This window comes from Macaca fascicularis, chromosome 2 (genome assembly GCF_037993035.2).
Source record: "Macaca fascicularis isolate 582-1 chromosome 2, T2T-MFA8v1.1".
NCBI classification, from domain to species: Eukaryota; Metazoa; Chordata; class Mammalia; order Primates; family Cercopithecidae; genus Macaca; species Macaca fascicularis.
In genome coordinates, this window is record NC_088376.1 from 177892535 (window position 1) to 177906856 (window position 14322).

Consider the following 14322-nt stretch of genomic DNA (forward strand, 5'->3'; position numbering starts at 1 on the left):
TCTTGCATGGTGGGCAGGTTCCACAGAATCCAGTACCTTCAGTGTATGTCAGGCAGCCACAGCCAATGGCCAGCAGCTTCCACTTGGGTTGTTTTGTAGTGAAAGGCACCCCTTAGTGATTAGCTTTCACAGAACTCTATAACAACATCCCAGCAAGTTCTGCAAGCTAGGGACCTGAGCAAATTCTCTACCATTCAACAAATATGACTATGCCCTCTCCTATAAGGCCTGTATCCAAGCCCTATGGGTAATGACTGCTTCTTATATCTGCTATTGATATATTTTTTAGATTTCTTTTTATTTCTTATTTTTTAAATTTTATTTATTTATTTTTTTGAGATGGAGTCTCACACTGTCGCCTGGCCTGGAGTGCAATGGCATGATCTCAGCTCACTGCAACCTCTGCCTCCCAGATTCAATCAATTCTCCTGCCTCAGCTTCCCAAGTAGCTGGGATTACAGGCACTCACCACCACGCCTGGCTAATTTTTTGTATTTTTAGTAGAGATGGGGCTTCACTGTGTTGGCCAGGCTGGTCTTGAACTCTTGACCTCACGATCCTCCAACTTCAGCCTCCCAAAGTGCTGGGATTACAGGTGTGAGCCACCGTGCCTGGTCTCCTTTTATTTCTTACTAGTCAATCTGTCCTTATTCTGATCCCTTGTTATAGGTAAAAATTCATTATACTAAACTGTGTTCAAATTACTGTGTGGTTTCTCTCATTTTATTAGACTCAAGACTGTCTGACCGGCTGGGCCTGGTGGCACATGCCTGAATCCCAGCATTTTGGGAGGCCAAGACAGGCAGATCACCTGAGGTCAGGAGTTCGAGACCAGCCTGGCCAATGTGGTGAAACCCCGTCTCTACTAAAAATACAAAAGTTAGCCTGGCAAGGTGGCAGGCACCTGAAATCCCAGCTACTCAGGAGGCTGAGGCAGGAGAATTGCTTGAACCCAGGAGGTGGAGGTTGCAGTGAGCCGAGATCGCGCCACTGCACTCCAGCCTGAGCAACAAGAGTAAAACTTGTCTGAAAAAAAAGACTGTCTGACCTCAATGTCCATCTTTTCTGACCTTTAACCTTTACAGCCACTGTTCCTTACCATTTCACAGACAAGTTAAAACCGATAATGTTGCTCTAATGTTGCTCGGAATATTTTTAAAATGTGTATAATTAATACTTAAGGCAATAAAACTTTAGAATTTCAGGGTAGGAAAGAACTTGAGAAATTATTTGGTCCAGTATTTTTTTAAAAGATGTTGAAAGCAAGGCCAAAACAACTGCAGGTGGTCCACGCTCAGACACATACTCTGTGATTTTTGTATCACCATTGCTTATCACAGAGTAGATATTTTGTAAATGTGAATTCAATTAAAATGAGTGGATTTTACTTAGGATGTAGTTATTGAGTGCTGTGCCTATAGCTACAGATGGAATGATAATTGAGACAGATATAGTTTTTACCCTCAAGAAGTTTTCAGGCAAGTAGCAAGTTTGGAATCAGAATTATAACTTAGTTAAACCTATGCCCTTATTATTGTGTGAATTCTGAGTTGAAACTGGAAGTTTTGTTTTCTTTGTGCAGTCTTTGCACTTGTGTCTAAAGCTTTGTAAGAAATATCATGGGTACATGTTTAAACTTAAATAAATGTAACTCTGATATAGCATTACAGCCTCTATCTTCTGGAACATCATTGTTGTTATTGTTACTTCTAAAAGCTCAATTTCCTATGCACAAATATGATTGTTTATAGTTTTACTTTTCATTTATGGGGTCATTATTCAAGAGCCCTAAAGTCTTTAGATTTTAATTTTGTAGAAACTTTCTTACTCCACTTTCTAGAATGATGGGTGACAGAAAATAAAGCCATAAACTAATGAGGTCTGATTGTGAAGTACTTTGAATATTTAGTTTATGAAATTTTAATAATAAACCTTGGCTGAATTGATTTATGAATTCTAATAATCTTTAAAAACTTCAGAGATATCTGTCTTTAGAATATCTTCATAAATATATCTCTTTGAAATTGTTGTTTGTAATAACCTACACCATTTATTTTGTTGATGTTAGTTTACTAATCCTCCTCCTTTGGAAGAGTTGTTAGAATATACTTGAATCCATTAATTTCAGACAAACTTAAGATGAATTTTAATGGAATGGAATTTTTCTTTTCAATTCTGGGCATAGTGCTAGGAATACAAGTTTTCCATCTTCATAAGTGGTTGTGTTATCTTACATTTCATATAAATATATTTTCCTAGTCACTGGGGAGAACTGTGTTTAGAACATTTCACAAAACCTTATAATGAATTCCACCTTTAAAAGTCCAGAATTATAACAATGAATATATTTTACACAGATTATTATTTGTCTGATAAAAAGGTTTTTATTGTCTTCTATACCATTCGTTAGCAGATATGCAAACTGAAAGAGATCAGTAATTAAGTGGCTTTTACCATAATTTTGCAGTTTTGAAAGAAATTGAAAAGCAAAGGAAAGTGAAAGCTGTTGGGCTCTAAAATTTTTTTTTAAATACTATTATTAAATAGTGGATTTGATATTCCTTTGGTTCAAATAGTAGTTTAACATAAAATCTTAATTTTAACTATTCACTTTGTCTAGTATTAGCATATTTAAATTCACATTAATACTTAAAGTATTAACATAAATTTAAATATCTAAAACATCATGAATATTTTTGAAAGGATCACCTTGTCTGCTTCATCTTCTTCCTCTGCCTTATATTTGTGTCCATTACGTGATGATTCTCAGTTTGTAAACTCATTTCCTCTGTAACATCCTTAATCCTTGAGGGTTCAGAATTTCTGCTGACTCTTAAAAGGTCATGCCACACACAAATTCTCTATTTGTTCCTTTGCCTTCGCTGGTCCCTTCAGAGCTCTCTCTTTTTTTTCTTTAACTATGATGTTGGAAACATGCTTACTGTTTTGTTTTTGTTTTTGTTTTTAAATTAAAAAGTACTAGAAGCAAAGTGAAAGAAAAAACTTAAAATCTGTAATAATAAAGGAAACTGCATATAGCAATTTACTGTATTTCCTTCTGTTTTTTCTAGGCATTTTGGGGATATAATTAGGATTATACTTTACAAAAAATCAGTGGCATAAAGTTTTTATATTATATTACATTTTTGGCATTTTTTTTATCAGCGAATTATCTTCAAAAACCTTAATTTTAATAGTGTCATATTTCATCATATAGAATGGCACCTTTTAGTTGCCAGTATAAATAGATTCCCAAGTGACTCCACAGTTTATGAAAGAGGTAGACAGTCTCATAATGAACTGTGGGAACACTGGGGCATGTTGTAGTGCTCTAGGGAAGGCAACAAGCAGAGCCACTGCCCATTACATTCTCTACTGGTGAGAGCACAGCCCTCTGCATAATGATTGGCCTGAGAAAGAGATAAGCCTGCCTCAGTAGATTTGTTTATTTAGTGAAAAACAAACAAACAAATAAACAAACAAAGGCAGAAATTTGTCCTATCCCCTAATATAATAATTGCTAAGTATATAATCTATAAAAGGAATAATGAAAATATATGATTATATAAATAATTTATGGAATATCCATCCTTCACCTATACAAGTAAATCAATATTATTTTTGATCTTAATGCACTAAGAATGATGCAATCTTTCTTTAAATTCTTTTCTTTATTTAGCCCTCCTCCCAAATTTAACAGTGGGGTGATAGCCACCAAAGTGACCTTCAGGTTATCAGTATATCTGGTTTGTTTTAAATGGCCAATCAAGATTAACAGTTAACTGCTCTCAAGAATGTTTAAATTTTCATAAAATCTGAACTCTTTCTTAGAGTAAAAATGTTCATAATAGCAAATATAATGTTAAGTTGAGAGGAATTTTCTAGGATGGTGAGTTTTATTTTTTCTCTAGTAATAATGATAGATGGAATGCTCTAACTCAGGTTTATTGCTTTTGGTGATATAATGATGTTGGCCAACAGGCATCCAAGTGGCACAAATCAGCGGAGGTTGATGAGTATTTTAAAGACATTTATTTTGCATATTTTCATACCTCATAATAACAAGGTCTGTGACTGATATTTAGATTTGAAAAACCTTTTTAAAATGAGAAACATTCGTGATTATTTCTGGCCTTAGAGTTCAAAATAGATGTACTACTTTGAAAGCAAAAATTAAATGGAATGTTAATGTATCTATTCAAATGATAGAGCAATGTAATGCTTTTTATGAAACGTTATTTGAAATATATGTTTTCTGAGGTAATGTTCTCTGTTTATATAATGGCAATGTTATATTCTTAATAGATATTTGCGCTACTTGGCTCCTACTGAGTATCTTTTATTGAAGTTTACCTAGATGCCTAAATTTGCCAATTTGATTTTTTTTCTGGGGGTGCAATCAGACCCTGATTGTAATATCAGTTTAAATCTTTTTTTTGGTAACTATTTTGAAGCTGACTTAATGAAGGAAAATAAAAATCACTGCACATGTGTGTGGGAGAGAGAGCAAGAGAGAGATAGCTATGAAAGGTAAGGCAACATTTAAAAATAGAGTCTAACGGTTTATTAAGGAAAAAGAACTAGCCCATAAATGTTAACAAACAATGATAATAACAACTCATGTAGGGCTTTAAAATTTAGTATACATTTATTCTCTATCATTCTTACAGTGTGCAATAATTTCAACGGGATATATTTATTTGCTTGTTCATTTATTTTTTTTGATGCAAGATTCACTTTGGGACCAAACATTTTGCTGCAGAAATGAATCTCTGTTTTTAAGGTATATGGGCAGATTAATATATGTTTAAAAATTTGCGCCGGGCGCGGTGGCTCAAGCCTGTAATCCCAGCACTTTGGGAGGCCGAGACGGGCGGATCACGAGGTCAGGAGATCGAGACCATCCTGGCTAACACGGTGAAACCCCGTCTCTACTAAAAAATACAAAAAAACTAGCCGGGCGAAGTGGCGGGCGCCTGTGGTCCCAGCTACTCGGGAGGCTGAGGCAGGAGAATGGCGTAAACCCGGGAGGTGGAGCTTGCAGTGAGCTGAGATCCGGCCACTGCACTCCAGCCTGGGCGACAGAGCCAGACTCAGTCTCAAAAAAAAAAAAAAAAAAAAATTTGCTGTTTAGCTGGGATTAATTACCATCTTCAGTTAAATGAGAAAAATAATAAAAAGCGAAAGAGATAAATTTTTGCTTGACTGCTATGTGATCATCTTTATTGCTTGAATTAATTTAGAGCTCTTCTAGTCCAATGCTTCTTCTTTTACAGATGAGGAGAGAGATGGTCTGACTTTCTTAAAAGCTCACTGGAGAAAAAGTTGGGAGTGAGGGATGAGACCCTTAGGTCCCCAGGTTATTGCTTAGCTAATCCTCTGTGAAGATGCGTTTGTTTCCTTTATTTTGTTTATTGAAAGCCCTTGTGTATTTGTAGGTTTCATGCGAGCAGGTACTTTATCACAATAATTTTTTACTATCTATTGGTGATGATATGTGTGGCAAACATAAATATTTTCACTTTCTTGGTTAGGTAAAATTATCATTAAAATTCAAAATTTATAGAGTATTTCCAAAACAGCATCTTTTAAGTATGAAAATAAGAAGTAAGATTTTTGTTTCTGCCATCCAGAAACAAATAGCATTGCCTTTTGATTATTACCACAAATAAGGAACTAAAAATGCTGATGAGGTCCTGTTCTAAATACCACTTGAAAATTTTTAAATGACATCAGGTAAGTCCCTTAAGCTATTAGCACTTACATTTCTTCACTGCAAAAAGGTGATAATAGCCATCTTCTGGATGTTAACCTTTGACCAACCAACCGTGCACACATTGATTCCTCTTTTATTGGAATATTAAGTTCTTTGATGTGTCTGTGTTCATGAGAGGGCTGAATATTTTTTAATATCCCTGTAGGGCTATAGAAATAAGACTGAAAAAGTAGATGAAAATTAATCCTCAGATTGGAATTTTGGCTACTACTGTGAATTTTCCTAAGAGTCATTTGAGCAAATGTGACTATTAGAGGTAACCCTAGAGTGGAATTCACTCACCTAAGTCTGTGTCTTCCAAAACATGATACCCCAACTTGAAACATCAGCATCATCTAGAAACTTGTTAGAAAGCAAAATCTTGGATCTTACTCTACGTGTGCTCAATCAGAAACTCTAAGGTTGAGGCCCATCTATCTGTGTTTTAACAAGGTTTACAGGTAATTTTGATATATATCAATATTTGAGAGCCACTGTTATAAACTAAAACAAAAACAAATTAAGATAGACTTATAGAAGTTAAACCTCTCAGACTTAGCAACAGAATTTGTGCTGTATTGGATATATATATATGTATTTTTTGACATTCATTCAGGGAGACAAGAGACTTTGTGTTAAGCCCAGGTGGGTTTTTATCTTAACTTTAATGCATCACTAAAAGTGTTGAAAGAACTCGGGAAATTTGACAGTTTTGATAACCAACGATTAAAATATTGAGAAAAAGCAGAAAGAGGTCATTAAGGAAAGGATGGTTGCTGCTGAGATGTTGGTATCAGAAATCCAATAATTTTTTTCTGTGTACAAATAAAAGCTAAGAAAGGGTATAAGGCACATGTTAAAAGATTATAATCATTTGAGGGCACTACTCATGTTCAGCATTTGTTTTTATAAATAAAAGTTTGATTTGGTATGAAAACAATGATCTTGAGATTTAGTTTAGTTTTTTTGTGAGATTAAAAGATCAAAGAAGTTGAAGAGATTTACTTCATTACAAAGTTATTAATGCTTTATATACTTTATACTGTAGCAAATTCATTTTTTTTTTCCTTTGGTAGCAGAAATCGCTTGTTTTTCCCCAAAGAAGATGAGTTATAAAAGAAAGGTATGACAACTTTTGTACTTTTAACATAAAAAGAACAAAATTATTTTTATAGTTGTGGTAGTTTAAAATAAGTTGCTGATATGAGCATTGTGGAAGAATGATATTTAGAAAATGTAGCCACAGTTTGGTTTGAATGTTGCTGGCTATGTACCAGTGGTTCTCAGAATAGTTGTTTTGAAGAGATGAAGGGCAAAATGGTGAGTTAGTCAGAATACTCTGGAAGTCTTACATTAAATAACTCATGTTCCTCAATGTTGTACACCCATAAAGAATAGTGGCCTTAGATTATCTGAAGTCTAACAAAATTTTTCTTTAGGAATGCCTTATTTATATAAAATATTACATATGAATTCAACTTTAATATTATGTATTTCTACAAACATGGAGTAAGAAGAGAAGCTGAATGTTTCACACTGATTTTGGGGGGGTCTCTTTTGTAACTAAGATATCAAGAGTTTTTTGTTCTTGTTGTTTTACTTACCATTTTTTTTTTCAAATACTTCTTTCACTTCTCCCAAATCAAACCATAAATGACATTAAGGATGAGACTGAGAGTCGGAGCGGTCAGAAGGTCTGCCTTGGCCAATCAATAGATACTTGCAAAAAAGACACTTCTGCATATGAAGTCACCTATTGATTGTTTAAAACCGTACTCTTCCTCCTAATCCTTTTGATTCATTATCATTAATGGAGTGAAGTAAGTTTGTTAATATCCAATTTTGGGGGATGCTTGTTTGTGAAAGAAAATCAAAGTGACTGCTTTAGACCTCTGAATTTGGAAAGCAGGTCGTATGAAAGTAGAGAGCCTCTTTAATTTGATCTTCTATTAGCTGCTGTCAGTGTCCTTCAGTCTTTGATTAACCCCCTCCTGTCAGCTCCATGGGAAGCAGTACACGATCCACAATCTTCTTTTCTTCAGTCCTAGTCAGTGGTCTCGCCAGGGACCTTGCTCAGCCTCAGTTTTTGCCTGCCTTCTTCTCTGGACATCTTCTTAGATCCTTGGCCTCTGTTGTTGTCCTAAGAGTGTCATCAGTTGCTCTGTCAGGTGTGGTCTAATCAAGATGTTCTTTTTAAGCACCTACATTGTCCCTGAAAACATACTAAATGTAGAGGTAATGCTGAGTCAAGGCAAAATTACTGTAGATGTAACTTATGGATACCTTGAACTTGAGGAACATAATACACTTTCAAAATAAGGTACATACCACACAGTGGCAGAAAATATGATTTCACAAAAGAAATCAAGTCATCGGCCGGGCATGGTGGCTCAAGCCTGTAATCCCAGCACTTTGGGAGGCCGAGACGGGTGGATCACGAGGTCAGGAGATCGAGACCATCCTGGCTAACACGGTGAAACCCCATCTCTACTAAAAAATACAAAAAACTAGCCAGGCGAGGTGGCGGGGTGAGCCGAGATCCGGCCACTGCACTCCAGCCTGGGTGACAGAGCAAGACTCCGTCTCAAAAAAAAAAAAAAAAAAAAAAAAAGAAATCAAGTCATCTCTCATGTTTTCTTAGCGTTCTTTTTAACATTTGTCCGTTTCTCATTATACATTTTCACGATTACTTAATTCATGGCCTAAAAGTATGTTTTATGAGAGCATGGTCTGTGACTGGTTTGCTGTATTTAGACTCTGAATCCAGTGTCTTATAAGTGCTTCCAAAATATAAGTTGAAGGAGTTCTGAAAAAAGATACATGACTGAGAAATGGAGAGTCCCGAGACTCTGGTTGACACATCGACACATCGTTGTTTTTCTGACCTTTCCCTGACTTTCTGGATTTTCAAGATGTTTACATATAAAGAGGCCCCCAACACCCTGCTTCGTTTGCAAGAGCAGGACTTACTGAGAACGCCCTGCTTCGTTTGCAAGAGCAGGACTTGTCGGGAACGCCCTGCTTCGTTTGTGAGAGCAGGACTTATGGGGAACACCCTGTTTGTGAGCACGTAGTCCTCTACAGTTTTTTTTTTTTTTTGAGACGGGGTTTTACTGTCTTGCTGTCACTCAAGCTGGAATGCAGTAGCTAAATCATAGCTCACTGCAGCCTCAAACTACTGGGCTCAAGAGATCCTCCTGCCTCTGCCTGCTGAGTATCTAGGACTATAGGAATGCACCATGAATCTCTGGTCCTCAAGTGATCCTACTGCCTTGACCTCCCAAAGCACTGGGATTATAGGTGTGAGCCACCACATCTGGACCTTTAATTCATTTTAAATGATTATAAATGAATTTTGAGATGTTATGAGAAAGGCTTCAATATTTATTTTGTAATTTCAGACATTTCCTGACTATGGCCTTGAAATGCCATTGTTAGCATATCCTAAATTTCCCTGTATACTTGACTTTGTTTCTTGTTCTATATTAATTTCATTCAATTATTCATTCAGTCACTCATCTAATAAAAATTATTGGATATTGTTGTGTATGAGGCACTAGGCTAGTTAAATGGTGTTGGGACAACTAGCTCCATCCCCAATTAATCCAAGGCTCTTTTCAAAATTCTACCTAGTTCAACCTTGCTTGGCCTAATCTAGTTCTGTCCAGTTTATTTCAGTGAACTCAGATTTTTTTTTAGGACCTTGCCTTCGATCCTAAGATTAAGCAGTACAGAAGTAGAGGTGAAAGTGAGAATAAAAACCAATAGGGGAAAGCAATGGGAATGTGGGAAGAACCCAACAAGGGAAAAAGTGAAATTTCTGAGCTGGTTTTAAGATTGGACTAAGGCAAATAAAACAATGATTTTTCTCTTACTTTAAAGTCTTTAAATAGCCCTGAAAAGTGAAATTTATATTCAAACTCTGTGAGACTTAGGAATAGCCCCAAGTGATATTGTTGAAAAATGTACTGTTTCACAATGTACATTAATTTATTTTGGAGAAAAATGAAGGCACAAATAGAAAAAACAAAAATAGCAAAATGAAATTACGAAACTAATAAAAAGCAGATTTTGCATTTATGGAACTTACCAACTAACAATTGAGAAGTCAGAAATAACAAATATAGAACTATGGGTACAGTAATAGAAACAGGTAAATGGTTTCATATAGAAGCCCATGGAGGGAATGGGCAAACTTTCTGGAAAAGGTGAAACTTGACATGGGTCTTCAAGTTTCAGTACGAGTTCTATGGAAGAGAGAATGTTGAATGTCGTGTAATATAGAATATTTCTTTAGGTAAGTGCCCAGGGAATGAATTTCAGAAACGTAAATAACTTGAGCACAGGCCGGGCGCGGTGGCTCAAGCCTGTAATCCCAGCACTTTCGGAGGCCGAGACGGGCGGATCACGAGGTCAGGAGATGGAGACCATCCTGGCTAACACGGTGAAACCCTGTCTCTACTAAAAATACAAAAAAACTAGCCGGGCGAGGTGGCCGGCGCCTGTAGTCCCAGCTGCTCGGGAGGCTGAGGCAGGAGAATGGCGTGAACCCGGAAGGCGGAGCTTGCAGTGAGCTGAGATCCGGCCACTGCACTCCAGCCTGGGGGACAGAGCAAAACTCCGTCTCAAAAAAAAAAAAAAAATAATAATAATAATAAATAACTTGAGCACATGTTAAGAAATATTAAAAACATATATGTATTGTGCTGTGAAATAGTTCTGTTATGTAAGTGGTGGGAAAGGAAGCTAAAAAGTACAGTCTTGGGTTATTTCTTCGAATACTATGTGTGGAAGACTCTATTGGCAATCTACCCCAAATCCATTTCAAACTGTTTTTCTTATAAGTGGAACCCCATTTTTGTTCACTGAAATGATGTACCCAAGAAAAATGTACAGTTTCAAGACTTTGGGGGGTGGCCATGCTACACAATTTTTTTGTGTTTTCTTTATGTATTTGAACAAACATTTCTTACTATTTTTCCTAAGTTAGGCACTGGAGATACGGTAATAAAATAAAACAAAAAGAACAGACACAGTCTCTGATGTGGATAAACTTAATTTTCTAACGGAGCAAAGGGATGACACTCAACACATCAGAAAAAGAACCATACAAAATATATAATATGGTATATGGTGATAAGTAACCTGGAAAGAATATCAAACAGGAAAAAATGTTTTACTTTTAAATAGTGTGATCAATGAGAGTGGGCCTCACTGAAAAGAGAACATTTGGTCAAAGACTTAAAGGTAAGAAAGTGCACTGCACCCTGTTGATTTCTGGGGAGAGAGAATTCAGGGCATAAGGGAGACGAAGTACTAAAACTGAGTCAAGAATGTGCTTACTGTGTTCAGGGAATTGCAAGCACAGTAGAAAAGGAAGACAGAGAATAATTATTAAGAGGTAGATGCTCTAGAATCTTGTAGGCATTTTACTCTGTGAGAGTGAAAGCCATTAGAAATTTCAAGCTAAGAAATGACAAGCGTTGACATGACTTTTAACAGGATTTCTCTAGTGGTTGCGTTGATAGTAGACTGTATAGGGTCAAAGTTGATGTCAGAGAAGCAAGTAACAAGGCTGTTAGAGTCATCATGTGAGACATGATAGTGGCTGAACACAGGGTAGTAATAGGAAGGTGGGGAGAAGTGGTCAGGGTCTGGGTATGCTGTATTTTGAAGGGAGGTTTCTGGAATATTACATGTTAAAATGTGAGAAAACTTAGGACTTGAAAATGCTGAGCGTTTGTACTAAGATAATGATAAAATGTTATGGCTACTAATTGAGAAATTAAGATAAAAAAGATTTGGGAAAAAATGGGTTTTCTCTTTGTTTCATTGTTTGTTTTCCTAATGGGTGTAGAAATCAGAAATTTGTTTTCTGACTAGAAAATTTGAGAGTTATCAGACATTCATGTAGAGTTGTCAAACTGGCATTTGGGTTTAGACAGGGGAAAATTCTTGACTGGAGATATATATTAGCTACTGTTAGCATAAAAACAATTTTAAAGCTTTGAGACTGCACAAGATGATCACAGGATTTGGTGGAGAGAAGAGAAGAGAAGAGAGGAGAGGAGAGGAGAGGAGGAGAGGGGAGGGGAAGGGAGAGGAAGGGAGGGGAAGGGAGGGGAGGGGAGGGGAGGGGAGAAGCAGAGTCCTGGGGCTTTCCCATGTCAAGAGTTCAAGTTGGAGAGAGGGTATTAACAAAGGAGATTTAGAAGGATCAGCCAGAGACATAGGAAGAGAGTGAAGACAGTGGGCATTCTGGATGTCATGTGAAGAAAGTTTCAAAGCAGATAGACACATTAATTATTTCAAATGCTTACTTGTAACTCAAGTGAAAAGAAAACTGAAAATGTCTGCTGGATTTGGCAATGTGGAGATCATCAATGAGCTTGACAAGAAGCGTTTTGTTGGTGTGGTTGGGAATTGAAACCTGGTTTGATTGTGGTTAAGGCAAAATGACAACAAAAATATCTAAAGCAGTTATAATATACAAGTCATTCTTTGAAGGAATGCACAATAAATAAAGAGAGGTATGGACTTGAGTTAAAAAAAAAAAAAAACTAAGGTAGAGAAACGATGGCATGTTTACTTGCTGATTGGAAATAATCAGAGATGGAGAACAACATTCTCTCATGGTTGAGATGGAATGAGATCTTGTAAACAAGAAAACATTTTGGCAAAATATACAACCTTGAAGCAGGTAGGAGTAAATATGATGATGGAAACTTATAGACATTTTCTATTGCTTGCTTCAGGTTTCTCAGTGAAATGTGAAGCAAGGTCATCAGCTGAAAGTGAAGATGTGGTGTGGAGGCATGGAGGCTTAAGGGGACACCATATGAAATAGTCCTTGGGCAGTGGAGAAAGGAATGCAGCAGGAACGATTGCTGGGCAGCATGCAGACCTCCTCCATTCTTTCTTGCATAAATTGTAGATGCAGTGATGAAGACTATAGCAAGCTTGCAATCACACCAAAACAAATGTGAAAACAAAAGCTTCATATGAATGAACAGAAAAGAAACTTTAATTTCTTTCATGTTTTGGAGCCATTCTACTTTTCCTTTACTAACTTCTGACTTCATGATATGTGGAAAAAAACATTATTTTATTAATCCTTAATAGTCAGGTATCAGTTTTATGTGCTCTTAAACTATCCTAACATATACTTCACGTTTGGACTTATTTGTTAGATGAAGGGGAGCCACTGAAGTTTTTGAAGACAAATATGACATGACTAGTACTGAGATTTAGAAGATGACTCTAATGTGGCAGATGGATTTTCCCAAAGTATACATTACCTCTATTCCTTGATAACACTTTCTTTGGCTTTGCATCAAAAGCCATTTGCTACCTAATGTAGAAGCTATTACAGCTTGTGCCAAGAAGGAGAGTTATTCAATCAAAACTCATTGAAATATGTTGTTATCAGGCTGGTGTTTTCTGCTGTGAAATTATTAGGTGAATGCAGTGGTGTCAAAGATTGTTTGAGAACAAATTGCTGTAGGCCTTCAAATTTATAAAAGTGGAGTTTAGATTCCCACTGTGGATTTTGGGCTCCCTGTCAATGTTCTGATGTAGACAACTGTCAGAGTGAGGATAGGCTTTTAAAATAAGATAAATTATCTATGTTCATCTTTAAAGGCCTCAAATTCATTTTGAGTTGTTTGATACGTACATCTTTTATATAATCAGTTCTTGCTGTAATAACAAAGATAGATTTTTAAAACTTGAGATTATTTTGGAGTTTTTTTAAAGGTTAGCAAGTAATATTTTTATTAATTTTATTAAAATTCTGTCAGATATTCTTCAACTCTGGGGCACATGCCACAGGTATATGTGATGGCGTTCTGGAAGAACCTGAATGCTTAATGCAAACCCAGTACATCTTCCTATGCAATCAATTTATTTCATGGCAGTAAATTTAAATACATTTCTGTTCAAAATAACCAATCTTTTTATTAAGTAGTAAAATGCAAATTCTTATAATTTTGATGATACGTGGAAGAGAATTTTAAAAATAAAGATATCTAAAGTTAAATTCCTAGATGCCTCTTTTTTATTGACCATTTATTTTTGTATATTGATATTTTGTGACAGGCATTGTACTAGATGAGAAGAATAAAGCATCAGATAAGGAAAACAGGCCTTAATAATAAAAGTCACATCTATTTTGTGAAAGAAGGAAACAGGAACTCAATTTACTGAGCACATACTAAATGCCGGTCACTGTGGGCCATAGCTTTGACACATTTTACATCCTCGGCTCCATTGCTTAGTGTAATCTGCTTCACTGCTTAGTGTAGGGCCATGCAGCTGGCAGGCTAGCAATAGATGAATATCTCTCTTGTTAAAAATATAGTTGAAGGGATTTCAAAATGATTATAAAGTAGGCAGGCTCTTGTTGAATAGTCAACAGTAAACTATATTTAAAATGTATTCATGCAACTTGAATATTGTAGCACCTGGAAATATCAATATAATTAAACTTCAGTCTAGATTTTTACCTTGAGCTTTTAGGCAATGAACCTTTAAGAAATTATTAGCATTAAGAGAAAATTGGATGCAAG

At 36.0% G+C, this 14322-nt stretch overlaps 1 long non-coding RNA gene across 1 annotated transcript; it reads left to right on the forward strand.

The window, feature by feature from the left end:
• The first annotated feature begins 10905 nt into the window (after positions 1 to 10905).
• LOC141409742 (uncharacterized) lies at positions 10906 to 13793 on the forward strand. The gene is made up of 2 exons (XR_012431728.1): positions 10906 to 11002; positions 12511 to 13793. It is a non-coding gene; the product is annotated as an uncharacterized lncRNA (long non-coding RNA).
• Positions 13794 to 14322: the final 529 nt, after the last annotated feature.